The following is a 15523-nucleotide window of genomic DNA, read 5'->3' as shown; positions in this document are numbered from 1 at the left end:
CTGAGCCAGAAAGGATGTACTCCTTCCCCTTCACCCACCAATGTGCACTTAGGACACATGAATGAAAATTTCACACATCCAAAATTTCAGGCAGGTATGGCCATATTATTGCTGTATTATGGCAGACACCACAAACTGCAGGTTTGTCTCCTCCTTGGAAAATTTCTAGCTGAGCAAGGCCATAGGAATTTCTCCCACCATCCTGCTGTCCTCCCATCTCCAGCCCTTGGCCCAGTGACCCAAGAATGGCCACAAACACATTTGCCCTGTTGCTTGAATACAAGCAGCCCAACTGCTGGCACAAAGTTTGTACCTAAGGGCCTGGCACAGCCCCCTTTTCTCATTCAAGATTTGGTCTCAGTGAACCTGGGTTATGTGTCAGGTTATTTTTTCATAGCTTTGCTTTTCCTCTCTCATCAGCTTTCATCAGGTGCCTGCTCACGTTCATGTCAGAAGAGATGGGATAATGTGACATCTATTAGGGTGATGCATCTGCAGAGCTTTGAAATGAAGTTCCAAATCTCAGAAAAAAAAAAAAAATACTTTCTAGGGGAAAGGAGCCACCAGGCAGGAGGCAGTTTCAAGGCTATCCATGATTACAGAGCACATGAACCTAGTTTAAATGTAAAAATCTCTGCTTTATTTTTTCCCCCCTAAAAGCTTGCTTTGCAAACATGACGGGTGCTCCAAGAGCCAAGCTGGGCTTTACACACACATCCTCGACTGCACAAGATCCTATCAGACAAGCCATGGGACACTTGGGACAGTCCATGCTCTCTTCGTGGCACTTCCCGTGACCAGCGGGCAGTTTCTCCAGAGGTCCTAACAAATGGGTTACTGCCACAGATGCACAAGGAAGGATGAAACGTTGCTCGTTCTTTGTGTATCCTTTGCGCACTGATCAGGAAGGGGTGAAATACAGGTTTAATCTCTCTGATCCCCAGATGTGGCTGTGACAGGTGCCAGGTGTGATAAGATCCTCTAGACTCGCTGCAGAGCTTCCTAGGAGGTTTAGTTTGGGGTCAGAGTCTGTGTTCCTCAAGGCCTGGCTCAGAAGGAAGGGCAGTTCTTTGTGTGACCATCTTCACCATCGCGACTGCGTGCGGAACAATGTAGAGACAAGCCCACGTGTAGGTAACTGATTCCGCAAACATGCCCTGGTCTGGGCTTGCCGAGGGTGTTCTGTGTAAGTGAACATGGGCCTAAAGCAACAACGCAATATTCAGATACCATGTACACCCCCCCCAAAAAAAAAACCCCAACCCCTAACTAAAGGTATCAGCTAGTCGTTGGGAGTCCAGGGCAACTTGAAACCCTTGAAAACTTTTGATGAGAAGTGGCATCTTCCAAAGAATCCACCTGACAATGAAGGAGAGTGACAGCACACTTCAGAAGCAGATTTTGATCATGGTAGAATCCAGGACACATGTTAATTCCAAAGTTTTCCATTTTAGCATTGGCTTCAGAAACTGTGTTGATCCATAGTTGATGCACCACTGCAGGGTGCAGAGAAAGCGGACATCCGCGGTGGAGCGTACCTGCTCAGGACAAACACCCTGGGACGAGGCCTGGCAAGGTCCCCCCATCCTGGGGCAGGAAACAGGCCCTCATTCAAAGTAAGGGTTTTCCAGCATTCTAAATGCCAACCACAGGTGGTGACCAGGGGGACCTTCTCAGGTTGAGGAGCTCTGAGACTTTCCTTCTTTGTTGGCATCTTAGAGCAATAGCTCAATAGCAACTGTTACAAACTAGGGTATATGTTTTTGGAGGGGTTTTATAACATAAGATTTTTCCAGGAAGGACCAATGGGACTCTATTGCTTACAGCATCAGAGTATGTGCCAGGACAGAGGTCACAAGCAGATCCAGAAGGTCCCTTTCAACTGCAGTGACTAGTAATTAGCAACCAACACCAACATGGCTGGCAATACACCCATTTTCTCAGCTGCAGAACAAGTACACGAAGCTGAAATTACAGCTGTGGACTGGATCTGCTCCTCTCCCCACTCTCACTGAGGACCAGGGACCCTGGCCTCAGAGGAGGAGGTTTGGCATGACAGATGATAGCAACAGATATCAGTATGATGAGAAGCCTGCAAGCACATCAGCGTGTTCTGATTGGTTCTCACACATGTCTTACAAAGCCCTAGAAAAGGATTTTGGTCCCAAAGTTGTCAATTTATTTAACAGCTTCCCCAAATAATTTTTGAATTCCAATAATCAATGGGAAAAGCTCATATTTCATTGATTTTGAAACCCAACAAAGACAAAAATTGATTGTACCTCTACCACTCTGGTGTCCCTGTTAAACACTGGAACCAAGATTTTTTTTTTTTTCCTCTGCTTCCTACACCACATGCTGGCTAATAACATGAAAAAAAAAATCCACATTTCTAAAACTAAGCCAGCTCTTTGTGGCGAGGAGGATTCACCGTGATTCTAGAGCAGCAGCTGTTGCTTCAGCCACGTGCTGCGCACAGGCTGGCTTTCTTACGCCTCTCTCAAACTCTTCCCCCTTCATCCCGTGACTGTACCTTCAAATTCTGGGTAAGCTACTCCCTGGCCAGTGGCCCTGCTGCTAAATTTTGCTGCTATTGGTAATGAAAAGTGGTTAGGGTTATGTTATATTGCAGATGGCATGTAGGTAGCAGGAGCTTGTCCCCTGTACTGGCTTCCAGTTCCTAAGGGTCTTCCACAGCATCAGCAATTCAAACCCTGCCACCCATTTTGCAGCCCAGGTGGCCGACGGACCCGCAGCCACCCTGCAGCCACCCACCTACGCTAGCGGTGCCCGGCACGGGGCTGTGGGTGCTCAGCTCACGGGCAGAAAATGCTGGTGTGGCTGTGGGTGCCCCTGCCCTTCACCTCACGGCAGTTTCCGTGGGGGCTGCAAACAAGGTTTTTCATGCTATGGTTTGTCTCCGCTTTGAGAATGCAAAATGCCAGAGCTGAAGGCCCACCGACCTCAGGGGATGTTACCAGACAGCACAACTACAGACCTTGATAGCAATGTCCAGGGGGGATAACAATAAATGCTGCATAAAGATAGAATAAGATTTCAGTATTCCCCTGAGGTCAATGTAATAATTTTCTTAGCAAAACAGCTGAGACCTACTAAAAAAAAATAAAAAAAGTCTCCTATGCAAGAGTGTCTCTTCCTTTAAAAATCTGGGACAAAGTGAAGAGTGCCAGATTGTCTCTTCCCCCTGAGCAGTTAGAAGAAAGCCGTGCTTCCCTCCAGGAGACTCTGATCCTGGTTTATAAAAATCAGGGGAAAAAAGGAACCGTAAAGTAAATTAACATCAGCTGTTAATGAAAGTTAACAGTTTAATTAAAGGAGTGAGCGGCTTGTGCACGGAGAGATGCATCCTTCTCTAGGATGCCCGTGGCCTCTGTCCAGGTCGGGCAGGACCCAGGAGACACGTGGGACAAGCGCTCCTGGTGCGGGGTCTGACCCCAGACTGCTCTGGTGACGGTGGTAGGGCAGAGACTACCTTCTCCATGGGAAGCGGCCTGCTGCCATCACACAGGACTCCACACAAGGTCTGCCACCGCCCTCAGCACTGAAGCCTTGATTTTAAGTCTCTAGTTAAGACACCGAACTGTCCTTCGGATACGCATCATGTTTTTGGATGAAGTGGGTAATGAAACATTGGTTAGCCATTAAAGTATTAATTTATTCAGGTTCTTCTAAAAGTTGGGTTTACAAGAGTATTATCCTTTGTTTCAATGTTTAAAAAAATGCACAACCACAAAAGGACATAGGCGCACGCAACATATACCTATATATGCATAGATCCTGCTGAACACAACCCACTTGTCCTAGGCACGCGGTCTCAGCCCGAAGCAGTCCCACAGTATCGCTCTGAGCACAGGATCCCACCCTCAGGGTAGTCACAAGGATTCAGATGGAAGGAAGTTAATTTCTGGAGGAGAAAGACGCACTCAGATGCGTGCACAAAACGCAGGGTGGTCTTTCATAGCCCAGCTTTTCTTTCTAAAGGGGTTTCTTTTCCACACAATATGCATTTTGTCCTGTACTTTGTACACGGTCCTACCTTCAGCCTCTGCCGCTTTCTGTACACTGTCTCCCACCCGCTCGTGCCTCTTGCCACGCACGCTCTTTAAGCCAGCCTTTACGTTGCTGCTGTGGGGACCTGGGTTTAACTGTTGCTCTTTGTCAACATATCACATAAACTGTGAGCTTGGAGCAGCTCTGCCTTTCTCTCCATGATAACTAATTTGCGTCCCATAATGCGCAGAAGGAGTTTTGCTCTGGAGATAATAGGTGGAATAACCCAGAAGGGCAGAAGCACTTCAGCCTGGAGAGTCTCAGGCTGCTCCTGGCAGAGGGAGGCGATGGCCATTTTGCATAGCCTGGGGGCTGTGCAGTTTTCCACATTCATTTTTGCACTGCTGGCCATCTTGCAGCTATAGAGAAATATCCCCCACTTCCGGGAGGCCCAGTCACACGAGGCCGCTAATAGAATTGCTTTCAAAATACACCAACCTCACCCCAAGGGCCATGAGCAGAAACACGAGGTAGAATAAACCACCTCATGTCCACACGCTGGTAGGAGGTTTGTCAAGATTCACAGCCACAGCAGCCACCTGAAGCACCTTTGAGAGGAGCAGCCCAATGTCGCTCGGCACAGCTGGGCAGCCAAGACCCAGCTGGCCACACTCGGTGTCTTGCAGTGGAGCCCTAACGGACTGGGTGCTTCCCTCAGCCCGGGCATCCCGAGCCTCTCCTTCCTCCCCTCACCTGCCTAATTTCTCACAACGGGGAAATTAAGATTTTTGGGAACTGCTACCTGGCTACCAGGTTTCCCTGCAGCAGGCTGGCAGGTCCCAAAGCTACGGGAGGGACCACCAGATGAGCACAAATAGGTACCCGCAAGACCAAGCGGCCTCCTTGCCTCAGGATCCCAGCCCAGAAGTCACAACAGGGCTCTCAGCAGGTACTATACATGCAGATTAAGTGCCAACCCCACAAGCCCTTAACAAAGGCTAAAGCACAAGAAAATATCATTTACCTTAATGGGAAGAGCAGCAGAACTTCGTGCAAACACCAGAGCTTGGAGGAAACTGAGCCCCTAAGGCCAGCAGCACGCCCAGGTCAGAGCTGTGCTCCCTGCAGTGCTGGCAGGAGCTGGAAAAAGTGGGTTTGTGGCACTCGGGGAGACACAGCTCACCTGTGCAGTGAGCGGGTGCGTGCTCAGAGCAGGCTGCCCAGCGGGGTGGGAGCAGGGTGGTGACAAGCTGCAGGTGGGTCCAGCCCCCCAGGAGTGTACAGCCTCTCTGCAGGGCAATGGGTGGTGTCAGGGAGCAGGTCCTGGTTCAGATACCCGCTTTTGCTGTGCCCTAGAAGTGTCCTGCAGGAGTCCTTCTGGGGTGGCAGGGCCCTCACCCCTGTCCTTGCCACCAGCCCCCCTCCTCCTGGGGACAGGAACCCACATGAGCTCCCCAGCTGCTGCCTCCACGTGCTGTTTCCTGCCCCAGCCTGCACTCAGCTCATCTGCTGCATCCGAGGTCCTCAGAAGGGCCTGGATTTACTCCTGAACTGGAAGTCAAAGGTACTGACAATGCTGGAAGCAATTTCCAGGTACATCTCCCAGTCATCACCCATACAACAGAACATGCTCCTGAGCCCCAGCAGCGTGCAGACCGGATCACTTGACCGGGAGCCAGGAGACCTGCTGCTCCCAGCCCTGCCGTAGCTCAGTCCGGGAGCTTCAACAGTGCCAGGCAACTCCTTGAATGCAATGGGACATTACTCATCTCCCAAGGCTGCTGCAAGGGCTAATTGCTTGACACTTGGTTGCAATGCCCTCCAGAGGATGGAGGTGTGGTTCAGCAGGCTCATTATGTGGCTCATTACAGAAGTCAGTATTTACCAGACAAGGGAAACAGCATCCCAGGAGTGGCAGCACTGCAAAGCAGCCTCGTTCCCTGCCATCATGTATTTTTGCTCACACTACAAGAGCAGCAGGGTCTGCGGTGCTTGGGTTCCCTTTCAGCTGGTTCTGCTATGAACTGCTGCACTCCCCCTGCAGCTGCTGTCCCTACTGCCGTCGTCTCGCTGGTTTCGGCTGCATCTAGAAATGGACTGACCCCTTCCTTAGTATGGTTATATTCCCATAGTATTCCACTTAACATCTTTCTAGTGCCTCTTTAAGTACTTTCTTCTTGTTGAGATGGAGAGCGGAGGGATGGCTCTGTGTCCTACAGGGCACAGGCAGAGCACCTGACTGTTGCCGGTGGACTAGGGATAGCCAAGCCCTCGGCTGCCACAGCCCCCCCTGGGCAAAAGACCAACGGTCCCCTCTTCTCCACTGGCTGGTGGAGCATTATCCCCTCTGCATCTCCCCTCTGCCCAACACCATCCAGCAGATCAGCATGCCTCCAGGCACCCGGGCTGCTGCCTGTCACCTACCGCACCCAGAAACCTGGCTGCAAGTCCCTGGTTCCCCCGGGCTGAGTCGCTGCCAGACCCCGCCGCGGGCTCCCAGGGGAGGTGAAGGGCATAGCTCCCCCTCCGCATGCTGTAAGGGTTTTCAGCCTGTCCCTGTAAGGGTGTGCAAGGACAAGAGCATGCAATAGAGCCATGAGGTGAATCTCATTTCCTCATGCCTTCAGAAAGACAGAAACCAGGAAACACCCTTTACCTAGCCTCTACATAGACACATTTCCATCCTCATTTCTTTATTGATGGTTTCATGGTTTACTGCCTTCATGAGACAGAGAGCTGCTGCCATATGGTCAGGGGACAGGCTGCAAGAGCAGCTCCGTTCTTGGACTTGTTTGGCAGGTGCATTGAGATTTTAAGTCCTTTGCCAGCTTCCATGAACAATGAATGCATGTTCAAAACCCCCCCCCCAAAAAAAAAGAGAGAAAAAAGGTATTATTAGAAGGAGCAAAGCCTCAATGAGTCCCGTCACTTCCCCAAGCTGCTGCTGTGTCTAATCATTTTCATAGTATATCAGGAAGTGTGAAATCACCGATTAATTTTATGACTGAGATTTTCATCACAGAAGGTGGGGTATGAAACCTTTCTCTCCTGAATGCAATTGCAGCTGCAGGTTCATTCTCAGCTACCAAGTCTCCCCCCCCTTACCCTAGGTACTACTGGGGAAAGCGATGAGACAAAACACTCCAAACCAGGTCACCTCTTTTCTTTGATGGAAACATGCAGACGAGCACCGATCCTTGCTACAGAAACCTCCCAGGCTGCTGAGATGCTGTGCAGGGGAATCCCTTCACAGATTTCTCACCAGCACACAGTAAATAAGACACGTGCACATTCCCTCCAGGGCTCTGCTGCCTGGGAAAGGCTCTTGCACCTCTCGGCAGCAGCAAGAGCAGAGCTCTGAGCCCGGGCACCCTGGCTGTGATGCACAGAGTGCCCAGACTCATCCTCCAGGCACCGTCCTAACTGCCTGAGCATTGCACTGTCCTCAACCAGGTTGAGGGTCTCTGCATCTTGTAGGACTAATCCAGAAAACACAAACTCCTGAACTTTGGACAGCCGTTTCTGGGCTGTTGGAGAACCTCAGGACAATTCTCCCTCACCCCATCCACACCTGCCAATGTGGGACCTCTCCCTCACCTGAAGTGCAACGAGGTCCTGACCAGCCCAATGTTACTGCAGCGCACAGGGGGTGATGCAGAGAGCTTCCAGTCACTTTAGCGGGGTACAGATTATGACGAGATTGAGCCAAATCCCGATCCTATGGAAATTAGGTGGAACTTCGTCACTGTGGAACAGTATAGTCCATGCTGCACTATGGGAGCTGCTGAAGAGCCTGGAGAAGCAGTGCAGAGCAGCGGAGGGCAGGAAGCGAAGCATGCTGCGTCCAACACCTTCCAAGGGGAATTCACAGAAGCAGAGTGAAATTTGGACTCTGCCCAGAACACATTGGCCACCAGCCCCCTCGCAGAGTATAACAGACCTTTAATGACAACTGCTGAGTTGATGTCTTCTACTAAAAGGCAAGATCACAAACAGGTCATTGGTTTGCTCCTGACCTTGAACTGGACTGGAGACCATTGCAGTCCCACCACCACTGGCTCAGCCTCTCAAAGAGAAGAGTGCAACATGCACGGAGACCTCCTGACACAGCTTGCATTCCCCTTGCGCGCTGCAGGACCTCCTCCTTCGCGCACCAGCCTGGCACAAGGTCACTGGCCACCCTGGCGTTACACTCTGTTTATTATTTAACGAAGCAGGCGGGGAATGGGATTACCTACAATTATCCTGCCGCCCCGGCACGGGATGGTGTTAGCCAGCACGAGTGAAGTGACAGCCCCGCAAGGCACCGGCCTTGACCCTGTCCGGAAGGAAAGGCTAGCACAGGCCAGGTGAGCACAGCGGGTGCAGGTAGTGCTTGGCTTCCACCAGTGTCCAAACTGGACTGAGCAGATCAGAGCACTGGGACAGAGAGAAACCCTTTAGCCAGGATACGAAACTAAATCAAAGTTTTATGGGCTAGGATGAAAGGGGAAGTACTTCAAAGACAGCAAAGCATTAATTTTCCTTTTTGCTGTGGTTTTTCCTTCCCCCTTGTTTTAATATGATGGATCACCTGATAATGACAGGCGGTCGCTCTGACTGACGTGTACACCCAGGATAAAGGAGAGCAGGAAATTGGATCTGAGGCTCTGCACTGTATTTCAGTGAGTTCTGGAGCCACCAGAAAGAGACACTTGGTCAGATTGCTATTGCCATCGCATTCCCCGCAGCCACAGCTGCGCGGTCCTGTGTTCAATTTCCTGCCGTCACTTGCTGTGTCTAGTGCGCAGCCAAAGAACAGGATTATGAAGTGTATCTGATTTGGAGATGTACACGAATGAGGCACAAGCTCTGGCTACAGTAGGAAATTGAACTGTTGATGAAAATGGTTTTCACCAGGGAGCCTCCTTCTCCTCTCCCTGCATCTCCCATTCTGCGTTGTCCAGGGCTTAAGGTCACAACTATTGCCTCTTCCACCAAGACATCGATGAACTGTTTTAGTACCTGCTTTTCTAGCCCCACTTTTTCTGTCCACTGTAAGGAAAGCTCTCTCAAAGTGCATGGAGCCCCTTCCCCTCTCCTCTCCTCCCTGTCCCAGCTGCTCTGCGCCATGGCGGAGGTAATACACTGAGCAAACAACGTCAGTCCCCTTCACTCTGCCACCTTCTGCATCCTGCAGCAAAAGCTGGTTTGCCTGCTGAAGGAGATGGAAAAGGGAGGGAGACCACAACAGGGCAGGGGTAGAGTTTCTAATACATGGTGAAATCTCCTTTGGGTTCGGACCTGGCCTTGCAGGAGCTGTCAGGACGTTGGGAATCTGTTCCTGTTGTGGGCTTTGCTGAGTCCTCAAAGCCAAATCCCACCCCACGCTTCCTTGGCTGTTTGGCAGGCAGCAGGACGCTCTTCCAGAAGAACCACGACGCTTGCGGGTGCGCAGCCGAACGCCGGTGTGGCACTGGGCCACTAGGTCCTGGGTGCTGCCCTGCCGGTATGTTGAAGGAGATGAAGCCTGTGACTCCCAGCCTGCAGAAAGGCATTGCTGCTGGTGCCTCTCTCTGAACTGGACTCAAACAGCTTCATACCCCAGAGGTTTTGGAGTCCAGATCCTGATTTACAGCCCTACTTATCTCTTGCTACAGACAGCAATTTGCACTTCCAGATTGCAGCCTGGATCAAAGACAGATGTGCTGAAATACTCAGGCAAGGTTTTTGCTCAAGTACAGCCAGCCAGGCCTAAGCAAAATACCCCGGATATTTCATGAAAACAACGTATTTTTATGTTAGATCTATAGACTGGATGAGCATCTGAACATCCATGAGTCCAAATTGCTTCCCAGCTTTGGGGGACCTGCACTACACCCCCCGGAAAGCTATTGTAATTGCACACCACCTGGAAAACCACCCAGCAATAATGTTCCTTGCCTTGCTGGCCCGTCAGGCTGGACTGCAACAGACAAGATACTGATGCAGAAACTTGATGTAATGAAGAGCTATAAACGGCAAAGCAGTAAATCATTTGGATGCAACAGTCTGTGCACTTAGCTGTTCTTTATGTTTTCTAAAACCTCCAGTAAACAATACTGCATTTAACTATTAACAGTCACACAGCAATTTTCCTTGCAAAACTTGCGCTCCCACAGACAATGGGTGGTGGTGGGGAAGGAACGTGGCTGGGAAGTAGGTTGAGAAGTTTACAAAATTAAGAATTATTTTTCTTTTTCTTTCTTGCAGATGGGTCATCTGAAACTTATCTCACTATTGAGCACAGCTGTGGGAAAAGGTGGCTCTCACTGCTCCTAGGGTTAAAGAGTCAACCGTATTCTTTACTGAGCTTTCCCTCAGTGCTCTTAGGACTCACCATCAAGCTCACTTATAAAACCTAAAATGAGAGCTGCAGCTCTGAGGGAAGCTTGTGCAATGCTAACTGAAAATTAAGAGATAGGTCTGTCTCTTGCGCCTCAGTTAGGAGCATCAAGACCTCTCCTAGAGGGCAGGAGCTGCCTGGGCAGAGGCAGAAGTGCTGGCTGCAGCGTTCCTCCTGAGCAGGGACTGCCATTCCCCAGAGCTGTGAGTCCAGGTAAGCTGGAGAAATGCACACAAGGGCGGTAGCAAAAGAGGCTCTCACTGGAGGACCAAGAGGCCAGAGTCTTCTCCACAGCACAGAAGTGGGTCACGGTCCCCTCCCTGCCTCGGAATTTCAGCACAACTGGTGGAAACACAAAGCCACCTTATAGATTTCAGATATGCTAAAGCACATTTTTGTTCCAGCCCATGAGACAAGCTTTGCTTTTCCTCTGCATCTCAAGACTCTGGTTTCCAAATAAAGAATCAGTCAAGATATACAGAGGGTAAATGAGATCAATAACTCCTATCAGCTTTTAAAGTGACTAAAGAGACAGTTGAGGAGCTGGAAAGAACCATAGATTAAGCAGAAATTGAGGCATTTTCTCAGCAGCTCTTACCAGAATTTCTGAGAAGCAGGGGAAGACAGAGCCTCTTTCTTCACCTACTTAGCCTCAGCAATAAGACAAACCCTGAGGCCTCAGGAGAGACAAAACACTACCAGCAGCTCAGGCTTTCCTTAAAAACCATGCACCACCTCACCAGCCTCACCCCAGCGAATTTGTTGTAGGTGAGTGCTATAGAACCAGCCAGGTCTGGAGGTGGGTGGTTAGTGACCAAGTGTCCCTGACAGCTGTGGAGCTACTTTAACTTACCCCAGCTGAAAATTTTCCCCATTGGCTGACATTTAACTGCCCTGGTTTTTTCCAGGATTTATCAAGAAGTCAGGCACTCAAGGTGACTCATCGCCAGCTAAGCTGGAGCCAGCCGGGGCTGTCACGCTGCGCAGTACTCCGGCTGCCCAGGGGGGCTCTCAGTAACGCAGAGTGACCGGATCCTCCCCTGCCTTATTAACTTGGGCATCAGCAGTGTGTCGCAGGGTGTCAGTCCGGTTGGATAAACCCCTCCTGTGCACAAGAGGTGTGGATGATGAGGAGCGTCTCCCTCTGTATTGCAATGGGGCAACTAATGCTGCAGCAAAATCCAGGAGAAATAGGAAAAAAATCCCTAATTATAATCACCTGTCAAATATCTTGCACCTTCCCCCGCTCTCCTCCACTGCCTTCATAGCCTGTCTGTCTCCCTGTCAGCCTGCTCTTGATTTTCAATGGGTTTGTAGTATATTTAGACTGAGGATAAAGCTTACATGTGAGCAGGTGAATCAGAGGCAGCAGACCAGCACCCCCCAAAGCCTGAAGGAGGAGGAGTTGGCATGTGCTCCCAAAGGAGCTGGGCACTGTGGCCAGCAGCAGGTCCTCCATCACCAGGCTCTGATAACACATCCATGTCTGCATACAACAGGTATTTTACTCCACGGGCCCCCTTCCTTTGCCTTCTGGTCCCAAATGGCACCTGGACCACAGGTATTTCTCACTAGAGGGCAGCAGGATGCATTTAGAGATGGACACAGCGGAGATGGCGGGGCCAGAAGTCAGTCCAGCCTGGATCCCTGAGAACAATAACCAGGACAGCACATGGCCGTGGTCCAGATGGTACCATGGCTTGCACATGCGGTCAGGAAGGAGACAGCCCAGCAAAGCTCCGGCTGGGTGGGTGAAGGGAGGGGTTTGCGTTGGGAGTTACGCCAAGGGGTCCAGGGCAGCACTGCCTGACATTAACATGCTTGGCGCAGCATTAAAAAGAGGAGCAAATGGGGTAGGAGGCCAAAGCAGCAGCCTTGATGTAGAACATGAAAGGAGACATTTGCTATCAGAAGATCAGAGACGAGGAGGCGCCTCTGTGGGGAAAAAAAAAATTAAAAAAAAAAGGCTACGGTAGAGGGTTCATCTGCCGAACAACTGCATGATGGGCAGGAATTTGGAAAGAGCTGCTTCTCTCTCAAAGACACACACACACAAACCTGCCTTTCCCTGGCGTATTCCAGAGAGAGGAGTTTTACAGGAAGGAGATGTGGGATGAAGCTGTGTTCAAACAGAGCTGCAAAAAGCTGTGGAGAACTGAATTGAATGCACAGGATGAATTGAACAGTAACACTGAAATGACACGGAGTTTGTCACTGGGATCTCTGGAGTGAAAAAAAAGGAAGTGGAAATTATACTGTGTGAACAGGTGATACCTGTTTCAATAGCAGCAACAGCATTTTTAGGCTTACTCTGAGAGCCGGAGTAGTCCAAGGGCACTGAAGGTAGCATTCATTTTGTGGGCGAGGGATCTTCCATTCCAGTGCAGGCTAGAGCAAGCACCTGCTCCAAAGGCATCTTTTCAGGTAAGTGGTTTTGTTCTCCTTGAAGACTAGACATACTGTAGGTGACACCATTAAATGCTTGTCCAAGCTGCTCACACTTTACTGGAGTGTCTGGGAACAGACCAAGCCCTGCTCATTGCTGCAGAAAGCAAGGGTATGTACCAGCCACGATGCAGCTCATCTCCCAAGGATGAAAGAAAATCTTTGTAAAACCACACAAACTACCCAGAGTTGCTCCATCCACCACTGAAATGAAATGGCCTGGAGGAGCACAGCAAAGATTTCATCAACCATAACCATGCCACCCACTTTAGGGCAGGACCTGAAGGCAGCAACATCCAATTGAGACTGGGGGATATGTTTCTGCAGATAAAGAGAAATCACCGTCACTGGCCTTGGCTAGGAGAGGACTCTGAGGGCACCACAGGATTTTTGCCCTGCAAGTATCTGCACAGACAAGTGAAGTTTGGCAGGAGCCAAGAACTGGATGGAGTCTGGCCCCAAATGTTGAGTTGTGGGAGCAACCAGACACTGGTACAACACATTCTGGAACACGGCTAGCTTTCAGTAACTTCAGGTTTTAAAATTAATACCTAGTATTTTTAACTGGTCTGCTCCATTTTGAGCAGAAATTTTGGGCCTGAGGCAGGGATTACTCAATGAGCTGAGATGGTGTGGCTTGTGCAAGAAGACAGCCTGGAGGAGGTACAACTCTCTTCCAAGATTTTGTGATGATGCCAATGTCAGAAGAGAGGACTGCTGAATGACCCTGTGCTTTGTTTGCGCAGTGTGTGCACAAGGTGCCATCTCTTACGGCTCTGCTTGGGTAGTTGCACACCCTTCTGTCCCTGCAACACAGGCAGAGGAAGAGCTACCCACGAGAGCGGGTCCAAGCAGCAGTTCTGGCCTACCACCACATCCCACCTGCAATAGCACCTCGATGAGCCCAAAGCGGGAGATGATGGTACAAGAGGCACCACAAAGAGTCAGGCCCAGTCTGGGCAAGGGAGAAAGGAGCACAGAGCAAACAGACCTATTAAAAACAAAAAACAACCAACCAACCCCCCAAAAAACCCAACCAACCAACCAAAAGGGAGTGGGAACATGAAAAAGTGAAATTGCCTTCTCTGAGCTTTGGCAAACTAGCCCTGAAAAGGCAGTGTGAATCATTAGAAGGATAAACTGCCCCCAAACATGCCTCTTATATTTAAAAATCACACAAATACCAAATGGGTTTTAGCTCCTTAACCTACACTGCCCATCTTTACAGATATGGGTCACGTAGACATAATGAGAAAGATGAGAGGGGTGACAAGAACGGGCAGCGGTGGGTGTCCCCAGTGTGCCAGTTTCCTTTCCTTAGGAGGCAATACGTCTTTCCTCTGGCTGCTCTCATGCTGTAGCCAAATCTTGCCAAAGTCACGTGGGGACAAGGTGACTTCTCCCTCTCTGAAAAGCGCTGTTTGGGAGACACCAACATGGAGGAGCTGGTGGACATGGGGCATCACCAGCTGCCGTTATTGGTTCAGACCCATTCATGCTCAGGAGCTCCCTGCCTGCCACGGTCTGGGTATCTGATCGAAATTATATTCCTGGCCTCATTCTGCAGATGAGTGTCTCCAGTGGAAGGCTGTGGTCACAGTGGCCTGTCAGCACTCTTCATTCGTAGCCTTCAATACTCGTTTAACCCTAAGGGAGGCCCAGCTTGCATTGCCCCAGTGCTGTCCCCTGGGACACTGATAGCAATTTGGAGAAACCGCTGGCAGGGAAGGTACGCGAGGGCTTCGGTCTGCAAAGCTGAGTTTGCTAAACACCAAGTAGTCCTTGGCCAGGTGGTGATTCTGGGACACAACCCTGCCAGCGGCTGGGCTGAGGACAACCATGGTTAGCTCCTTTCCAACCCACCAAAGAAAAGATCCTTTGAAGAAAGGGTTGGAGGTGGAGGACAGCCAGGATTTGGCTCTGTGCGACATTTAAATAAGCTTCTCCAGCTATGTATTCGGACCTCTGAAATGCTCCCATGTTTTGAGGTGGTTTCCCAGAGCAATGAGGCGTTCCTGTCGGTCTGTATGCTCCATCTCTCCTGTCTCTGTTATCCTTTGATCCCAGAGGCTGGAAACATTACCTGGGAAGAGCAAGACAAGAGCACAAGTAATTTGCCCACGTTGTTAGGGAAATAGAAGCAGGACAGCAAGTTTCAGCCCTACAAATGTTTATCTTTGAGTACATAATTCTTAATTACATACTTAAGCGAAGCCTAGAGTAATTTAGTAAGTTAAGCATGTAATTCCACTTTAACTGATGGGTAAGTCCCTAAAGCAAATGCTTATGTGTACGCAGGGCTGCTCCCTAACTCTGCCAAGACTGGCTGGGGAGCCGGAGAAGCCTCGCTCAGGCAGCACAGGGGGTGCTTTGGCGAGGGACCGCGCCGGCGTGCACACGAGTGGACAACAAAGCCGAGCCCCAAGTCGCCGAGAGAGCAACTCTGGGTGGGGATAACCCACTATTACTAGATGAAAGGTAGATGGGGGGGACAGATGCAGGCTGAGGAGGGCTGCCCGGCCCCATCCACACGCCGCAGCAGGCAGCCCTAAAGCCTCCCCAGCAACGCTGCACCTCTCCATCTGCCAGCCCGGCTCCAGCAGCCAGCCAGCTCACCTCTCCTCACCCCGGCACGGCTGTGCTGCAAGGAGTTTGTTGCACAAACCCGTCTACTTCTTAGTTTCACTGTCTATAAAATTAGGT

Source organism: Grus americana, chromosome 5 (assembly GCF_028858705.1).
Source record: "Grus americana isolate bGruAme1 chromosome 5, bGruAme1.mat, whole genome shotgun sequence".
NCBI lineage: Eukaryota > Metazoa > Chordata > Aves > Gruiformes > Gruidae > Grus > Grus americana.
The sequence above is the reverse complement of the archived record's forward strand: the minus strand, read 5'-3'. Positions refer to the sequence as shown.